This window comes from Lathyrus oleraceus, chromosome 7, assembly GCF_024323335.1.
Source record: "Lathyrus oleraceus cultivar Zhongwan6 chromosome 7, CAAS_Psat_ZW6_1.0, whole genome shotgun sequence".
Classification (NCBI taxonomy): domain Eukaryota; kingdom Viridiplantae; phylum Streptophyta; class Magnoliopsida; order Fabales; family Fabaceae; genus Lathyrus; species Lathyrus oleraceus.
In genome coordinates this window covers 16,064,378-16,082,426 of record NC_066585.1, presented here as the reverse complement: position 1 = coordinate 16,082,426, position 18,049 = coordinate 16,064,378, and positions in this window count along the sequence as shown.

Here is an 18,049-nt window from a genome sequence, read left to right as displayed (position 1 = left end):
TTTCCAATAGGCATACCATCTCCATTAAATGGTGGAGGTTTGCATGAATCGTTTGAAGTCTTCCTATCTCCATAGAGAATTAATATTATAATAGGATTTAGACTCTTATATTATTTGTTGATCAAATGACTTCAAACATAAGAGGGGATAAATTGTGTTATATGATTTTTGAAAATTGTATCCCAAATAATTGATTTTAAGGTTGGTCAGTTTTAAGAAATAAGATGAAGTAGATGATTAAGAGTGGAAGATAAATTTCACAAACATAAAAAAAAAGAAGAGTTAGAGATATTACACCAGGATTTATACTGATTTGACCTTAGACCATGTGACCTAATCCAATACCCCAAGAGTTTATTCTTGAGATATTCATTAACAACTTCAAATTTTATATCAGGATCTTCCCATAGTCTTCTTCCACCAAACTTTTACTCGGTTTGAGCTTGCAACATGTATATTACTTACAATTTTACAAGAAAAATAAGCTCTTGATTTATAATTACAACACAATTTGATCAAAATAATAAATTACACATCTCTAACTTTTAAAACAATTTATACGAAGAGTGAGTGAGTATTAAATTAGATTTTTTTATACTTAGAAGAGTGTACAATGACTTCTTTATATATGAAAAAAAATTACTCAAAAAGAAAATAATTCATGGGCTCTAGTTGTTGTTTTATTAATTAGTTTGAGATGCTAATCGATTAGACCTAAAAAAATATAAAAACTAATTAGCCATATTCGCTTCCTAATCGATTGAAAGAGTTCATAATTGATTAGGTGGCAAATTTTCTCATTAACGGATTATATACAAGTTCTAATTAATTAGAAAGTGACACTTCACTTTCCTACTTAGTTAGGACGTGTAACGCCTCATATTTTGGTCCAAGGCATTACTTAAAAATTTATATTTACTTTAAAAAATGCTACTATTTTTTTATTGAAAGATCTAAACATTATAATATTTATTGTAAATGAACCTTACTAATATCATTTTCTAGTTGAGTAAAAATTTTCCCCATGTGTCTAGTTCACGTCAAACTTAAATAAATGATCAAAATTAAATATTATATTTTAATTTAAATTAAATTACATATTCAATAAAATCTGATTTTTATTCCCACGACCACGTAGCATCACATCAAACTCACTTCATATCTTCAAATTCATTGTACCTAAAATGTTGGTTGTAAGGGGTCAATCTCCCATCATCCATATCAAATCCAGCAAAATACATTGTACAATATCATAAAATAAATCATACGAAACATAAAAGCTTAAGAGAAATAAAATGCACACAAAAATCATTATTTTACAAATATTTTTATGTGCAAATATTATAATAAAGGTCGCAAAATTCAGATACTTCTCTATAGAACTGGAGTACCTGAGTCAAAGAGCGAAAGAAGTTGAGATTAACATGTTTGAGTCTGTCTCCCTTTCTTTCATTGTCTTTATGTTTCTTTAATTGAAACATTTTTTATTCTTGTTATTTATTGTGTTTTGTTTAATGTTTTATTTATTGCAGTTTTCATTTATTTTAATTAAAGCTTTTACATCATTAAAGTTTGTCTTCACTTTGTCTGCATACAGACATTCACAGTCACTTCACACACACACATTTTCTTGTATACGTGTTTTGCACAGATTACTTCAGATATTTTTCGAGTTAATCTTACAAGCTAATTAAACTAGTGATTGTTCGCTAAAACACATATAAACACATAGTAAGCCAGTTTATGACAAATCCTCTTCGGGTCAATTTGGAATATTTGAAGTAGTTGTTGAGCTTTTTGAATGATTTTTTAAAGGTTGGCTTAAAGTACATAAATTAAACTCCGGAGGAAGGCACTTTTAAGGGTTTTGTATACTCAAACTATTAAGGTAACATGGACACTATAAAATCCCTATAAGATTTTGTGTTTATGTTGTTTGGGACAACTATAAGTTAAAAGGAAAATCAACAATCAATGGCCACATTATCTACTACTCAAGTGAAACATGTTTACTTTATTGAATTGGTGAAGGAAGCCATATGACTGAGAGGCAAATAAGTTCTTTTTCCTCTATCTTAAGGAGCCAAATGTTATCATATACCCATCACCATCATATCTAAACGAGAATACTTACTATCTTTAGTCTTTCCAGGAATATTTAGAAGTGTTCCTATCAAACTATCACACATGTTTTTCTCCAGATGCATCACATGAAGGCAATGCCTTACATCGAGGCTAGACCAATATAGAAGATCAAAGAAAATCAATATGTTTTTCCAAATATTTCTCTCCACGGGACCTTTTTTATTCTTTCTAAAGACAAGAGTAAGGTGTTTTTTTCGTTGATAAAATGCATGGTCTGTTAAAGGTTTATGAGCGATTTCAAACCCCTGCTCTCCGTTAAAATCCTTCAACAATCTACAATAAGGATGATTAGCTTTTAGAAATTTTTGATGCCCAAGGTAGACGATCTTTTTGCAAGCTCAAGTTCGTGAAAACAAGTATTAGATTCACATATATGACACGCTTTATGTCCTTTGATACTATATCCATCCAAATTACCATATGCAGGAAAGTCATGGATTACGCAAAATAACATTACACACATCTTAAACTTTTCACCAAAATATGAATCATCAAATTCAATGCATTCCTCCCACAATGTCTTAAATCTTAAATTAATGGATTTAGATAAATATATATGTCGTTTCCAGTTTGTTTTGATCCAGAAGTCTTCATACTTAACAAAATATACTTGCGCATCATGCACAACCAATGAGATAGGTTGTAAATCATGAGAAGAACAAGACACGAAGAATGATTAGTAATCAGATTACCAAATGGGCTTTATTCCATCTGTGACAAGCCCAAACCTAAGGTTTCTTAGCTCAAGGTTAAAATCCGGAAACAACAAATCATTTTTCTTCCATTGCAAAGAATCGGCTACATGGCGAATATTTCCATCATATTTTCTTTCATCTGCACGCCATCTAATAATCTCTGCGTCATTCGCAATACCAAAAAATCTCTTGGATCTTGAAATTATTGGCAATTACCATAACACTTTAGCAGGAGGATGCTTCTTGCTAACATTGTCATTATCATCACCATTGTTTTCCTTCACCTTGTAGTGCGACTCACCATATTTTGGATATTGATTCAAATTTTCATACTCTTTCATGTATAATATGAAATAATTAGGGCATACATGTATTTTAATATACTCCAAACCCATTGGACACAATATCTTCTTTACCTCATAACAACGATCCGACAAATTATCATCTTCTGGTAGCATTTGTTTCAACAAATGAAGTAATTTCGTGAAACTTTTATCCGACCACTCACTTTTTTCCTTCGGATTAAACAATTTTAATAACATGGACAATGGTGTAAAACTTGTACACCTATTATATAAAGGCGCATAATTATTACTACATAAAGTATCATAAATATGGGCTTTCATAAAAGATGATTATTCAATATCACAGATCATATATTCTAGTCGATTATCCATATCTTCATCAACTTCATGCATTTGTGACGTCACATTTTAATTTTTACCCACTTCTCCATGCCACGTTTGTATTGTATAATTTTGAAATATTTCATCACAACATAAGTGATGTAATATTTCTCCCTTTGAACCTTTTTTTATATTCCTACAATTAACACAAGGACAATAAAAGAGACCAATATTTCCTGGAAGATTTTGTTCTGTGAATTCAAGGAATTTAAGAACTCATTTCTCATACATTGGACCTAATTTATCAGATTTCATCCAACTAAGATCCATAATAAATTCTAAAATTAATATCGAAAGGCTAGTGAGAATGGAACACTAATGCTATATTCTTATATGCATATGCATATCCATCACAATAATATAACATGTAACAACACCAAAACCTAAAGCATAATAACCAATAATACAATTCATGACATCAATCAACAACATCAAAACTTAAAGCATATTCATAACATACACATTTATTTCTTTAACACCAAAACCTAAAGCATATTCATAACCATAAATACAATAACCCAACATCAATCACATAGCCTTATAATAATAAAAACATCAAAAAATCTGAATAAAACCAAAATACAAAGTCATTGATAATTTCCAACTCTTGTATTCAAATCCAATTGCTATAAAGCGAAATAGAGAGACCAAGAAATAAACAATGAACAATGTAACACCCTATTTTTCGACTCAAAATAATACAATAATTCAAGTATATTTTCACCCAAGGGTGTCACACATTCCTAAATAAAACACCTGCTATTAAATTAACAGCTCGTAGCGGAAATATAAAACATTAAATAACACCTTCACATGGTCTCGTAAACAAAATTACTCAATTAAGACATCAGTTGTGAAAAACAACTCAACAATCACCTGAATAAAAGAAATAATGTCAGATTCCCCCTGTGTTACAATAACAGAGCGACACAAAGGGTACTAAGCAAAACAGAAAAATAAAGAAGAAGCCAATGACCGTCATTCTTCAATACAACAACATTACATGCTATATGTATCTACAACATGGGGATAAAAGCCACGCACAAACAAACGAAAGGGGGTGAGAATAATCCTTACAAATGTTAATAGTGAAAGTAAACAACAAGACAATTATAAAAATACATAGATCATTCACACAACAACAACACAGTTTATAATGCAAATGTGAAATGCACCAACTTCTCCTCAAATATGCATGTAGTACTGGGTTTTTAGGCATTAGAGGTGTGTTACTGATTTGTCCATGACTCTGGTTCTTCTTTGAACCGTGTCCCTCTCTGGACATGAGACCTTCACGATTTCTCTCTGAACCTGACCTCACTAAACCGAAGTCCTACCTAACTCCAATATATATGTATGCGTGATTCAAGGTAGAAAGTAATAATACAACTCAAATAATCATCAAAATCATTCTTGAAATTTCATACTCAAATAGGTTCCTCTCTTGAACCATAAGTTCGTCAATATCAGGTCACACTGTAATTCCTCTGAAATACTCAACTCAAAATATTCATATAATTAGTTTTAATAATTACTATATTATAACTAAAAAATTATCAATGATTGGGTAAAGTTGTATTATTACTCACCAACTAGAAATCAACTAACATCTTCAAAATATCTCAATAGAGTATTTTATCATTTTATTATATACTCATAGATTATCAAGGTTATAATAATTCATATAACTCAACAGAGTCCTCAGAGAACTCTAAACATCTCTACAACAATTCCTAACTCTAAAAAATGACTCTAGAATACTCTAAAGTGCTCAAAATGCTCTACCGGCAGTCTTTCACAAGTCACAACTCTACTAAACTCTAAGGGTTAGAAGCTTGACTCAAAACTACTAAATAATAACACAAAGGTAATAAAAATGTCACTGACACTAAAATTGCTCATAAATCATTGAATTGACCCCGAACGCAAAAACTGTAGAAACCACCCTAATTCGCCCGACGATCCACCACCGCTGGACCCAACCCGAGACCGTATGATTTTCGCTGATGCACCTAGCCTCCACCATGCGGCCCCTTTCCAGCATTGACTTGCACCCAGCTGCCGCCATCGTGTTGCGACCCATTTCCAGTGTGACACCCTCACTGGCCGTTGCCATTGTGACGCGACTGGATCTTTGTCCACCGCCATCGCGACACGTCTTCGACCTCCGACCGTGACCATCGCGGTGCAACCCTGTTCATCCATTGATTTTCGGCCCCCGACCCAACTTTTCCAATTTTACGATAAAAAATCTAGTTTTACGATATTTTTGGCAATTTACAATATTTAGGAAAATAGACCGAAAGTGTGCATACAAACTCATTGATAAACACAAATTAATAGTACCATACATAAAAAAAAACTCAAAAGGGTATCAATACATATCAACAAGGCATCAAGGAGTTCAAATCATAACAATCATATATTTTCATATCATATTCATCAAAAATAGAGCAATACAAAAATTGATCGCCTCGAAGGGTTTTGCCCAAACCCTTTTTGTCCAAAATACATAAATCACGTGCATACCTATTTTTCATTACAGTAACAGTAAACAAAACAAACATCAATCGATAACCTCAGGGGTTTTGGCTAAACCCCTTTTGTCACCAACAAGGCCACAAACCGTGAAATACGAAATTAAGAGATAAGGGGGTAAAAACCCCTCACTATCCTGACTGCTTAAAGTCACCCATGAAAACTCCCAAGCCCCTCATGTTAGTATATATGTAACCCTAAAGTTTCAAATTATTTCCACTCCACTAATATCTGATTTTTTAAAATCACATTTTTTTCATTTTAATTTAATAAAATTCCACAAAATTATTATTTTATAAAAATCTAAATCATATAATAATTATAAAATATATATTTTCTATTTAATCTAATAATTTCTCTGATTATATATATATATATATATATATATATATATATATATATATATATATATATATATATATATATATATAATAATAATCATAATAATAAATTGATAGACTAAAGTCGAGGTGTTACAAACAATGAACACATAAATGTAATGTACCATAATTCAAAGAGGAGGAATAGATCAAGAAATGATTTTTGTCCTAACAAACGAATAAAGATTGTGAAGATGAAGATTTTGCTATCACTGTCGTTCGTTAGAGCATGTGTTATGAAGGAAATAAAGATCATGTTATGCTTTAATTTTGAAGGAAATAATTTCACCACGGTTGCAAATACCAATCATAGTGAAATATGACACATATAACCACAGTTAATAAAAACAACCATAGTTAATTGGTTTTCAATTTTTATTTAATAATATAAGATAAGTGACACACATATTTTTATAGAAAAAATGGAAAAATATTGATACTGAGATTCAAATATTGCAACCATTAATCCATCACCACAATTGTTATAATGAACCGTGATAAAAACTATTTTATTAAATAAAAAAATCAAGCACATATACATGAGATATTACTACGGTTGACAAAATGGTCTTAGTAATATGGTGTTATCAAATGTCTATTTTGTAAAGAGGTGAGTCCACTATAGAAAAAAATTGACCGAACATCTACCTAACCCTAAACCAAAACACAAAGTCATCGATAATTTCCAACTCTTGTATTCAAATCTAGCAACAAACCGAATGAGAGAGATAAAGAAATCAACAATGAACAATGAATACAGAAAGGTGATATACCGTACTTTGACGAGGAGGAAGATACCAATAAATGATTTTCGTTCCAAGAAATGAATCAAAATTGTGAAGAAGAAGATTTTACTATCGTTGTCATTCGCTAGAGCATTTGTTATGAAGGAAATAAAGAACCTTTTATGTTTTAGTTGTGCATGAATGAATTTCACCACGGTTGCAAATACCAACCATAGTGAAATATGGCACATATAACCACGGTTGATAAAAAAAACTGTAGTTAATTGTTTTTTCAGTTTTTATTTAATAGTATAAGTTAAGGGACACACATTTTTTATAGAAAAAATGAGAACATGTTGCGAGATATTGGATCAAACTCTAGTATGGTCGAAGGGTAGCTTCTTGGTTCGACAGTTCGATAGAACCTTAGCACGTCGCCGAAGTCTGCTTACATGCTGTAATCGAAATATCCTAGGATTATTAGCTTGTCGAATTGGGCCATTTTGTTATGTCCAATTGTTTAAGTTAGCTTGTTCTCTAAGTTAACTTGTGTAATGGGCATGTGTGTAAAAGCACATTAGTTTAGTGTGTTAGTTTTCTTATAAATAGTATACTAGTCTCTCATCATTGCATAATGCAAATCCTAATTAGGGTGAGAGAGGTTCTTTGCTACTCTATAACACTTGTAATCTTGTTCCCAAGAGAAAGTAAAGAATAGCAGTTTATAACCAACTTCATTGTTTTCTTCTTATTATTCTGGCATCATTTTTCACAATAAATTGGTGCAGTGAGCATGGAGAAGATGTCGTTAACAAAGTATTAGATTGAAAAGTTCACTGGAGTGAATAATTTTGGTCTATGGCGCTTGAAGATGAAAGCCCTACTAGTTCAGCATGGTTGTTTAGAAGCGTTGAAGGGAGCCACAATCATGGACGTTGCGTTAAAGGATAAAGAAAAAATGAATATGGTAGAGAAAACCCATAGCTCCATCTTATTGAGCCTTAGTGATAAGGTTCTTCGACAGGTTTCGAAGAAGACAACGACATCGGGTCTTTGGGAGAAACTCGAAAGATTGTACATGACCAAATCATTGGTCAATCGCCTCTACCTGAAGCAAGCTTTGTATTCATTCAAGATGAGTGAAGACAAAGTTCTGGCTAAGTTGTTCGATATGTTCAACAAGCTAATTCTAGATCTTGAAAATATCGATGTAAAAATCGAGGATGAAGATCAAGTGAGGTTACTATTATGTGTTTTTCCCAGAACACATACCCACTTCAAAGAAACTCTCTTGTATGGAAGAGAGTCTCTGACCTTTGAAGAAGTTAAATCAGCCTTGTACTCTAAGGATTTGAACAAACACAAGGAGCACAAGCCATCTTCGACTGGTGAAGGCCTGTCGGTTAAGGAAAAATTCACAAAGAGAGATGGCAAGTTCGACAAGAATAATGATAAAAGTCAGCAAAAGTCTTATAGTGGTGATGCATCTGGTATTCGATGTTATCACTGTAAGAATGAGAGTCAAATAAGAAAAGTATGCCCTGGACGCCTGAAAGATCATGAAGGTAGGGATAATGGCAACACATCCATTATTCAAGATGATTTCGATTCATTTGATGTTCTTGTAGTTTCAAGTGGCGACTCAAGTAAAAAATGGATTATGGATTCAGGTTGCACTTGGCACATGGCTCCAAATAAAGACTTGTTAGAGGAACTATGTGATCAAGATGATGGATCTGTATTGCTTGGAAATAATAAAGCTTACAAGATTGCAGGTGTTGGATTTGTAAGATTCAAGCTCCATGATGAGTCAATAAGGTTGTTTATTGAAGTCAGGTATGCACCTGATTTGAAGAGAAATTTGATTTATCTTGGAGAATTCGACAATAAAGGATATGTTTTCCAAGGAGAGAAAAGTATTCTAAATGTCATGAAGGGGTCGAAGGAAGTCTTAAGAGGCATGAAGAAACAAGGCTTGTATACCCTTGAGGCTGAAGTTGTCAGTGGTTCTACAGATGTTGCATCCACGAAACCTTTTTCGAAGACATATATTTGGCACATGAGACTGGGCCATGTCAGTGAAAGGGGTCTGGTTAAGTTGGGGAAACAAAATCTATTTGGTGGAGACAAAGTCGAAAAGATGAATTTTTGTGAAACCTGTGTACTTAGAAAATCATGCATAGTTAAGTTCAATAAAGGAAAATAAAGAACACATGGATCCCTTGATTACATACATGCTGATCTTTGGGGGCCTGCGAGGTGTCCATCACATTCAAGAGCAAGGTATTTTCTATCCATAGTTGATGATTATTCCAGAAAGTTATAGGCATTCATCCAGAAGACTAAGGATGAAACTTTTGAGAACTTAAAAAGTTGGAAGACTTTGGTTGAAAATCAGAATGGAAGGAAGGTCAAAAGGTTGAGAATCGATAATGGCCTTGAATTTTGCAATGAGGCGTTCGAAAAATTTTGTGCAGCCTCTGGTATTGCAAGGCACATAACTATTGTAGGTACTCCCCACAATATGTTGAAGATACTGATGAAGATGAGTAAACTGTCAATGACTACCTATTGGCAAGAGATAGGACGAGAAGAGTCATCAAGCCACCTCAAAGACTTGGGTATGCAGATCTCGTAGCTTATGCCTTAATCTCTGCAAGTAAGGTTCTAGATGAAGAACCTAGAGACAATAAGGAAGTTATGAGGAGTCGAAATAAGACTGAATAGATGAAGTCCATGGATGATGAGATGAAGCCTCTTCATGATAACCACACTTGGGAACTGATCAAGAAACCTAGTGGATCCATGTTAGTCAGCTGTAACTGGATTTTCAAAGTTAAGGAAGGAATCGAAGGAGTGACGTTGAAGAGATACAACGCAAGATTGGTCACAAGGGATTTCACTCAGAAATAAGGTGTCGACTTCAATGATGTGTTATCTCATGTTGTGAAGCACATGCCCATTTGAATGTTACTCGCCATAGTGGCACAGTTCAACCTAGAACTGGAACAAATGGATGTGAACACTAATTTCTTGTATGGAGATCTAGATGAAAAAATCCTGATGAGGAAACCTAAAGGGTATGCAGAAAAGGTAAGGAATATTATGTGTGAAAGTTGAATTATTCTTTATATGGACTGAAACAATCTCCTTGATAGTGGAATATGAGATTTGACAAGTTCATGACACACATAGGTTTCATTAGAAGTCAGTTCGACCATTGTGTTTACTTCAGATTTCGACTTGTAAATTCATTTGTTATTTTTTTGCTTTATGTGGATGATATTCTCATAGCAAGCAATAATGTCGAGGATGTAATGAAGGTGAAGGTTGAATGTAATAAGAAGTTCAATATGAAGGATCTAAGAGCAGCATCCAGGATTCTTGGGATTGACATACGAAGAGATAGAAATCATTCAAAATTATGCTTATCTCAAGACACATACCTATGGAAGATTCTCGACAATTTTGGTATGTCCAATTCAAAGCCTGTTGTGACTATGACAAACCCTTAATTCAAGTTGAGTACAAATCAATGACCCATTACTGAGATCGAAATAGCTTATATGAATAGCATCCTATATGCTAATATAGTAGGTTCTTTGATGTATGTTATGGTATGTACTAGACCTGACATAACATATGCAGTAAGTATTGTAAGTAGGTACATGGCGAATCCTGGAAAGGCTCATTGGCAAGAATTGAAGTGAACTCTAAGCTACATAAATGGGTCTCTGAATAAAGACCTCATTTATGGTGGAGCATTGGTGAAAATAGTAAAGCAGAAACCAAATGGTATGTCGAGTCTGATTATGCAGGTTATATGGATTCCATAAAATCTATTTCTGGATATGTATTCATTATGTTTGGCACAACAATTAGTTGGAAAGAAAAAATTCAGAAGGTTGTTGCCTTATCAACCACTGAAGCGGAATATATCTCCCTCACTGAAGTTGTGAAAGAAGCATTGTGGCTTGAAGGTTTTGCTAAGGAACTAAAACTTCAAGGTCAAGTTATCAGTGTTAAATATGATAGTCAAAGTATTATACACTTGCCGAAGAATTCAGCCTATCATGAGCGAACCAAACTCATCGATGTGAGGCTGCATTTTGTCAGAGGGGTAATCGAGTATGGAGAAGTCTAAGTGCTAAAGGTTTCGACAAATCATAATGTTGCTGATATGATCACTAAGACATTACCAAGTTGCAAGTTTTTCCATTGTATGCAGTTGATAAAGATGCATGAAGAAATCTAGTTTGTTCCCTTGATGTTATAGAGTTTGTTCCCTTGATGTTATAGAGTTTGTTCCAAGATGGAGATTTGTGAGATATTGGATCAAACTCTAGTATGGTCGAAGGGTAGCTTCTTGGTTCGACAATTCGACAGGACCTTAGGATGTTGTCGAAGTCTGTTCACATGTTGTAGTCGAAATATGCTAGGATTGTTAGCATGTCGAATTGGGCCTTTTGTTATGCCCAATTATTTAAGTTATCTTGTTCTCTAAGTTAGCTTGTTGTGTAATGGGTATGTGTGTAAAAGCTCATTAGTTTAGTGTGTTAGTTTTCTTATAAATAACATACTAGTCTCTCATCATTGTATAACACAAATCATAATTAGGGTGAGAGGTTATTTGCCATTCTGTAACACTTGTAATCTTGTTCCCAAGAGAAAGTGAAGAATAACAGTTTGTAACCAATTTCATTGTGTTCTTCTTACTTCCCTCTTTTCTACCCTTGTAGGTTTCTTGCCGACCAATGAACCAATTATATTTTGTTATTCCGGCATCGTTTTTCACAACACATGTTCATGCTAAGATTCTAAACTTGTTACTATTTACCTATCACCACGATTGTTATTATGAACCGTGATGAAAAGTCTTTTTATAAAATAAAAAAAAAATCAGGCGTGTAAATATGATATATTAGTACGATTGACAAAATGGTCGTTGTAATATTTTATTTCCAAACGTGTAACTATGTACTTTGTAAGGCTTATTAGTTATTTTAATTTAATTTGTTAGATTTATTAGGTTTTTAATATGAAATTGAAATTTATAATTATAGTGGGCGTGGTTGTAAAAAAAATTATTGGAATTTTTTTATTATTATTAAAAAATGTAATTTTAATTATTATTAAAAACTTTATTATTATTACAAAAATTGCAACAAAAAAAATGTTGCCAAAGCTATGGACAAAGGTGTGGTGTGAGTAAATCGATATACTAAAGTGTCGACGTCCGTTGGTTTAGGTTCGAGATTTTGTCCAACAGAACTACCATAGCTATAGGCTATTGGTAATCAAAATACACTAAATAAAACGACTGACGGTATAGATTCTGAGGTGCTGCATTGACACACGAGCATTGTTGTTATAATCACCTACATTAAAACAAACATTGATTGTAACTGACGGGGAAATGTTATTGGAGGCATCAACTGTTTGTCTGGGGAAGGAAAACGACAATAATGCATTTGGCATGTAATAAGTTTTTGTATCCACCATTCATTCTTTATCATATTCTAAAGTATACATCTTCACTTTATCTTCTTAGATGAATGTTTCACAATAAAGAGAAGTTTGTCAAATTTGGTGGATGAAGGAAGCATTAGATCTATTAGCTCAAAGACTCATTTCTTCACACCAACAACAAAGTGAACTTCTTTCTGTTGGAGTAATTTGAGATTATTGGCATAAAGGAAAAGAAGAATTGAATTACTTGTACACTAAGCTACTTCTTTTAACTATTAAGAATGTACAAAGATGGAAAATTGAATTTAGATGTCATAGTGGAATGTCGGTTCATCAAATGATTAAAGTGATTATACACTATGAAATTTTAAAAAATCTAATACACACGTAACTTGATCAACAAGTTATGTAACTAACTATAACCGCCTTTAACCAATCAAACTAATTACTAATCAACATTTATTAAACAATTTGTTAAGCACTTTTAAAACAAAGTGGTTAAAAACTAAATTCTTGATTCAATTACACATTAAAGGACAATGTTTACAATTGAATCTCAAAAACATCACTTTCTCCATCTGATTAGGATTATCAAGGATTGATGCAGAAGTGAGAACTAGTATGTTATTTATAAGAAAAGTAAACCCAAACTTTCAACTAACACACTTAAAAACTTAAAAAATAAGCTAACATATTTATGCATGTAAGAACATACTTTAACTACGGCATGCACAACTTCGACTATTGTCGAACTGTGAAGCTAACCTTGTTGAGAAATATAGTCTGCTTCAATGGTTAATAAGGCAACAACCTTCTGAAGTGTTTATTTCCAATTGATTGTTATGCTAAACATAGTGAAGACATATCCAGAAATGTATTTTCTAGAATTCATACAACCTGCATAATCAGAGTAAACAAATCCTTCGATTTTGACTTTGCTATCATCACCACATGCTCCACCATAAATCAAGACTCTCCTCAAAGACCCATTTATCTACCTTAGAATCCACTTCAATGCTTGTCAGTTCGCCTTCCCAAGATTGACCATATACCTGCTTACAAGACTCACTCTGTATGCTATGTTTGACCTCATACAAACCATAACATACATCAAAGAACCTACTATACATCAAAGAATCCAAGAATCTTGGAGGCATCTCTCAGATCCTTCATGTAGAACTCCTTATCAAGTTCATCCTTCATCTTTATTACATCCTTGAAATTGATGCTTACTATGAGGATATCATCCATATAGAGAAACAAAATAACAAACGAATTTACAGGTAGAAATCTGAAGTATACATAGTGGTCGAACTGGCTCCTATTGAAACCTATGTGTGCCATGAACTTGTTAAATCTCATGTTCCATTGTCGAGGAGATTGTTTCAGGCCATACAAAGACATATTCAGCTTAAACATATAATCCTTTTCCCTTTTCTGCAGACCCTTCAGGTTGCTTCATCGGGATTATTTTATCTATATCACCATACAGGATGGTTATCTTCACATCCATCTATTCAAGTTCTAGGTTGAACTTTACCACCATGGCTAACAAAATTATAATGGATATATGCTTTACAACAGGTGATAACACATCATTGAAGTCGACACCTTCTTTCTGAGTGAACCCCATAGCAACCAACCTTGCCTTAAATCGCTTCGACATCACTCATTTGATTCCTTCCTTAACCCTGAAAACCCACTTACAGCTGACTAAGCTGCCCCCTGGAGGTTTCTCGATCAACTCCCAAGTGTTATTATCATGAAGATATTTCATCTTATCATCCATGGATTTCAAACATTCAGTCTTGCTTGGACTCCTCACATCTTCCTTCTAGTCTCTAGCTTCTTCATCAAGAACCTCACTTGTAGAGAAAAGATGGATGATATGGTTGTTGGTGTAAGCCCTAGAGGACAATATTTTTGGTACTTGTATCAAATTATTTATTAATAATAAAAGGCTTTTTCTTTATTATGTTTGTCTAATAAAGTCCCTATAATATCTAGTCCGTTTAATGTATCAAGTGTGACTTAATCATGAGATCACATTAAACATAAGCGCATTATTCTTAAAGTATCCGTAGTCGAGCTTTATTGTGAAGTGGGATAACATTAAAGCATTAAGACTATTATGTATATAGACTGATGATCACATCTCATGGATCATGGATAAAGAGTTATCAAGTCTTAAACATAGGTATGAATATTAAGAGTAATATTTATATTGGATTGACCCGCTATGAGAATACTATATAGAATGTTATGCAAAGTGTCATAAGTTATTCTCATGGTGATAATGGTGTATACCACCCTTCGACCTGAAACCACTATGGACCCTAGATGTAGAGTCGAGTGCCTTATTGCTGATTAAACATTGTCCGTAACTAGATGACCATAAAGACAGTTGATGGGTACTCCACGAAGTATGCTAAGGGACATGAGTGACCTAGATGGAATTTTCCCATCCTACATAACAGGATAAATGTCTATGGGGCCAATATTGAACTGGATAAGGATGACACGGTCTATGCCTTGTGTTCAATATAAACATAAGGGCAAAAGGGTAATTGTACACATAAGTATTATCACAAAAGGATTTGTCATATCACATGACATTTTCGTGTCTTAGGTAGCAGTGATGTGTTGCTAGATACCGCTCACTATTTATTACGTTAAATACGTCATTTAATATAATTGTCAATGCCGTGAAAACCTACAGGGTCACACACAAAAGAACGGATTGATGAGAGATAGAGTAACTAAGGAATACTGTAATGTACGGTGCACTTAAGCGAATTGTAGAACATCGTAAGGTACGGTGTACTTAAGTAGAATACGAAATATGGTAAGGTACCACGCGCTTAAGTGATTTTGGCATATTATAAGATATGTGCCACATACACTTGAGTGGACTTTTTAGCTTGCAGCCCACACAAGTGGTTCTATAAATAGAACCCTTGTGTAGAAGCATTTGTGCAGTTGCAATTTCGTTTCTCTCTCTCTCTCTCTCTCTCTCTCTCTCTCTCTCTCTCACTCACTCACTCACTCACTCAAAGCCTTCATTCGTAGCAGCTAGCACTGAGATTGAAGGAATCCATTTGTGTGGACTGAGTAGAGGCGTTGTCATCGTTCAACGTTCGTGATCGCTCCGTAGATCTGCATCAAAGGTTACAATCGCCACAAGAGGTAACGATTCTATCACTTATCATGCTCATTCGTAAGGATCACTAAAGAAGAAATTTTAAATTCCACTGTGTTTTGGATTGCTATTCTCCTTCAGTGGTATCGGAGCCACTTACGAAACCATGCATCTGATAGCTGTTTATTTTCTTTATTTTCTATATTGATACGATTAAAAGACAGAATGAATCAAAGAATAAACGAGTAATTAAATTTGGCATCATGTGTGTATGATTTGGATGATTGATGTTGACTATGCTTCGAAATTCGACATTAGTATGGTGAAGCAGCGATACATCGATCGTCCATAGGTTATGCAATTGAGATCGATAAAGTTATATATATGATATAAGTAATCTTGGTGCAAAATACGGTATATATGATATATTGTTTTTGTTTCGTTCATTCAAACACTTAATGGTTGTTTTCCTTTGGACGATCAATGGTCGTTTGCTTCTTGATCCGACATTAGTATGGTGAAGCAATGACGTGTTGATCAATCATACTGAACCACCATCCGCTGACCGGGCAGCGGACCCCCGGCTAACTCTGCGTAGTGTGATCGATCGCCGAAATTTAATTTGGTTTTAATTAATTAAAAGAATTAAAATTAATAATAATAATGTGTTTATTATTATTGTCTTATGGTGATTGGTTATGGCCTTAGTTTTTCTTTATTTTATTTTGGGTTTTTAAAATACGACCTGCGTGTCGTGCTTCTCTTTTAATCTTTTAATGTAACTTCTTTTCTCATCTCACTCCCTCGTATGTAAAACGAGTTTCTTTTATGTAATGTAATATTATGAAGAAAGAGAAGAATTCAATATCAAAGGAAGACAACCTTGAAGATCTTGCTTGGAGATGATTGGGTATGTGGAAAACCTTGAGAGGATAGGTTTTCCCCTCGGAAAGGAACTTGCGACTGATTTGATCGTGCAATCGTTGTCAGATAGATTCAGTCAATTTGTCCTAAATTTCAATATGAATGATATGGACAAATCTCTTCCTGAACTGCTAGCCATGTTAAGAACTGCTGAGCAGAATCTGAAGTCAAAAGGGAAGTCCATTCTGATGATCGGAAATGGAAAGAGATAGAACAAAAGACCCACAAAGCAGGGTAATAAAGGGAAAGGCAAGGAAGTTGCCAAACCCAAACCCACTGTTGCTGCTTTGAAGCCTAATGGAGGCATAGCAAAGGAAGGCACCTGCTTCCATTGCGGTAAGACCGGACACTGGAAGAGAAACTACCCAAAGTACCTGGAAGATAAGAAGAATGGAGTAGAGACTTCAACTTCAGGGGCTAAAAAGGAGTAGAGATTTGGAAAAAGGTGAAGTTGACCCACGAGTTGGCAATGGAGCAAAGGTTGCTGCTTTAGCCGTAGAAACTTATGTATTGAATTTACCTAGTGGTTTAATAATTCAGTTAGAGAACTGTTATTATGTACATGCAATTAGCAAGAATATTATTTCCGTTTCTTGTTTGGACAAGTTTGGTTTTTCATTTATAATAAAGAACAATTGTTGCTCAACTTATTTGAATGATATATTCTATGCTACTGCACAAATGAACAATGGACTATATGCCCTTGATCTTGAAATGCCTATTTATAACATTAATACTAAAAGGATGAAACACAAATCAGAGTCCTTTGAAAAGTTCAAGGAATTCAAGAATGAAGTACAAAACCAACTAGGTAAGAATATTAAAACTCTTCGATCAGATCGAGGTGGTGAGTATCTAAGCCTAGAGTTTGATGACCATCTGAAAGAGTGTGGGATCCTATCCCAACTTACTCCTCCTGGAACACCCCAATGGAATGGTGTATCTGAGAGAAGAAATCGAACCCTTTTAGACATGGTCCGATCCATGATGAGTCACGCCGATCTTCCAAACTCCTTTTGGGGACATGCACTATTGACAACAACTTACACACTTAACCGTGTTCCATCCAAAAAGGTTGAGAAGACACCATATGAGATATGAAGTGGTAAGAAATCACATATGTCTTACATGAAGATTTGGGGTTGTGAAGTTTATGTGAAACGACAAATTTCAACTAAGCTTGAGCCCAAATCTGACAAATGCTTATTTGTGGGGTATCCTAAAGAAACAAGAGGGTATTCCTTCTACAATCCTTCTGAGGGCAAAGTGTTTGTCGCTCGAACTGGAGTTTTCCTAGAAAAGGATTTTATTTCCAAAGGAATCAGTGGGAGGAAAGTAGAGCTTGAAG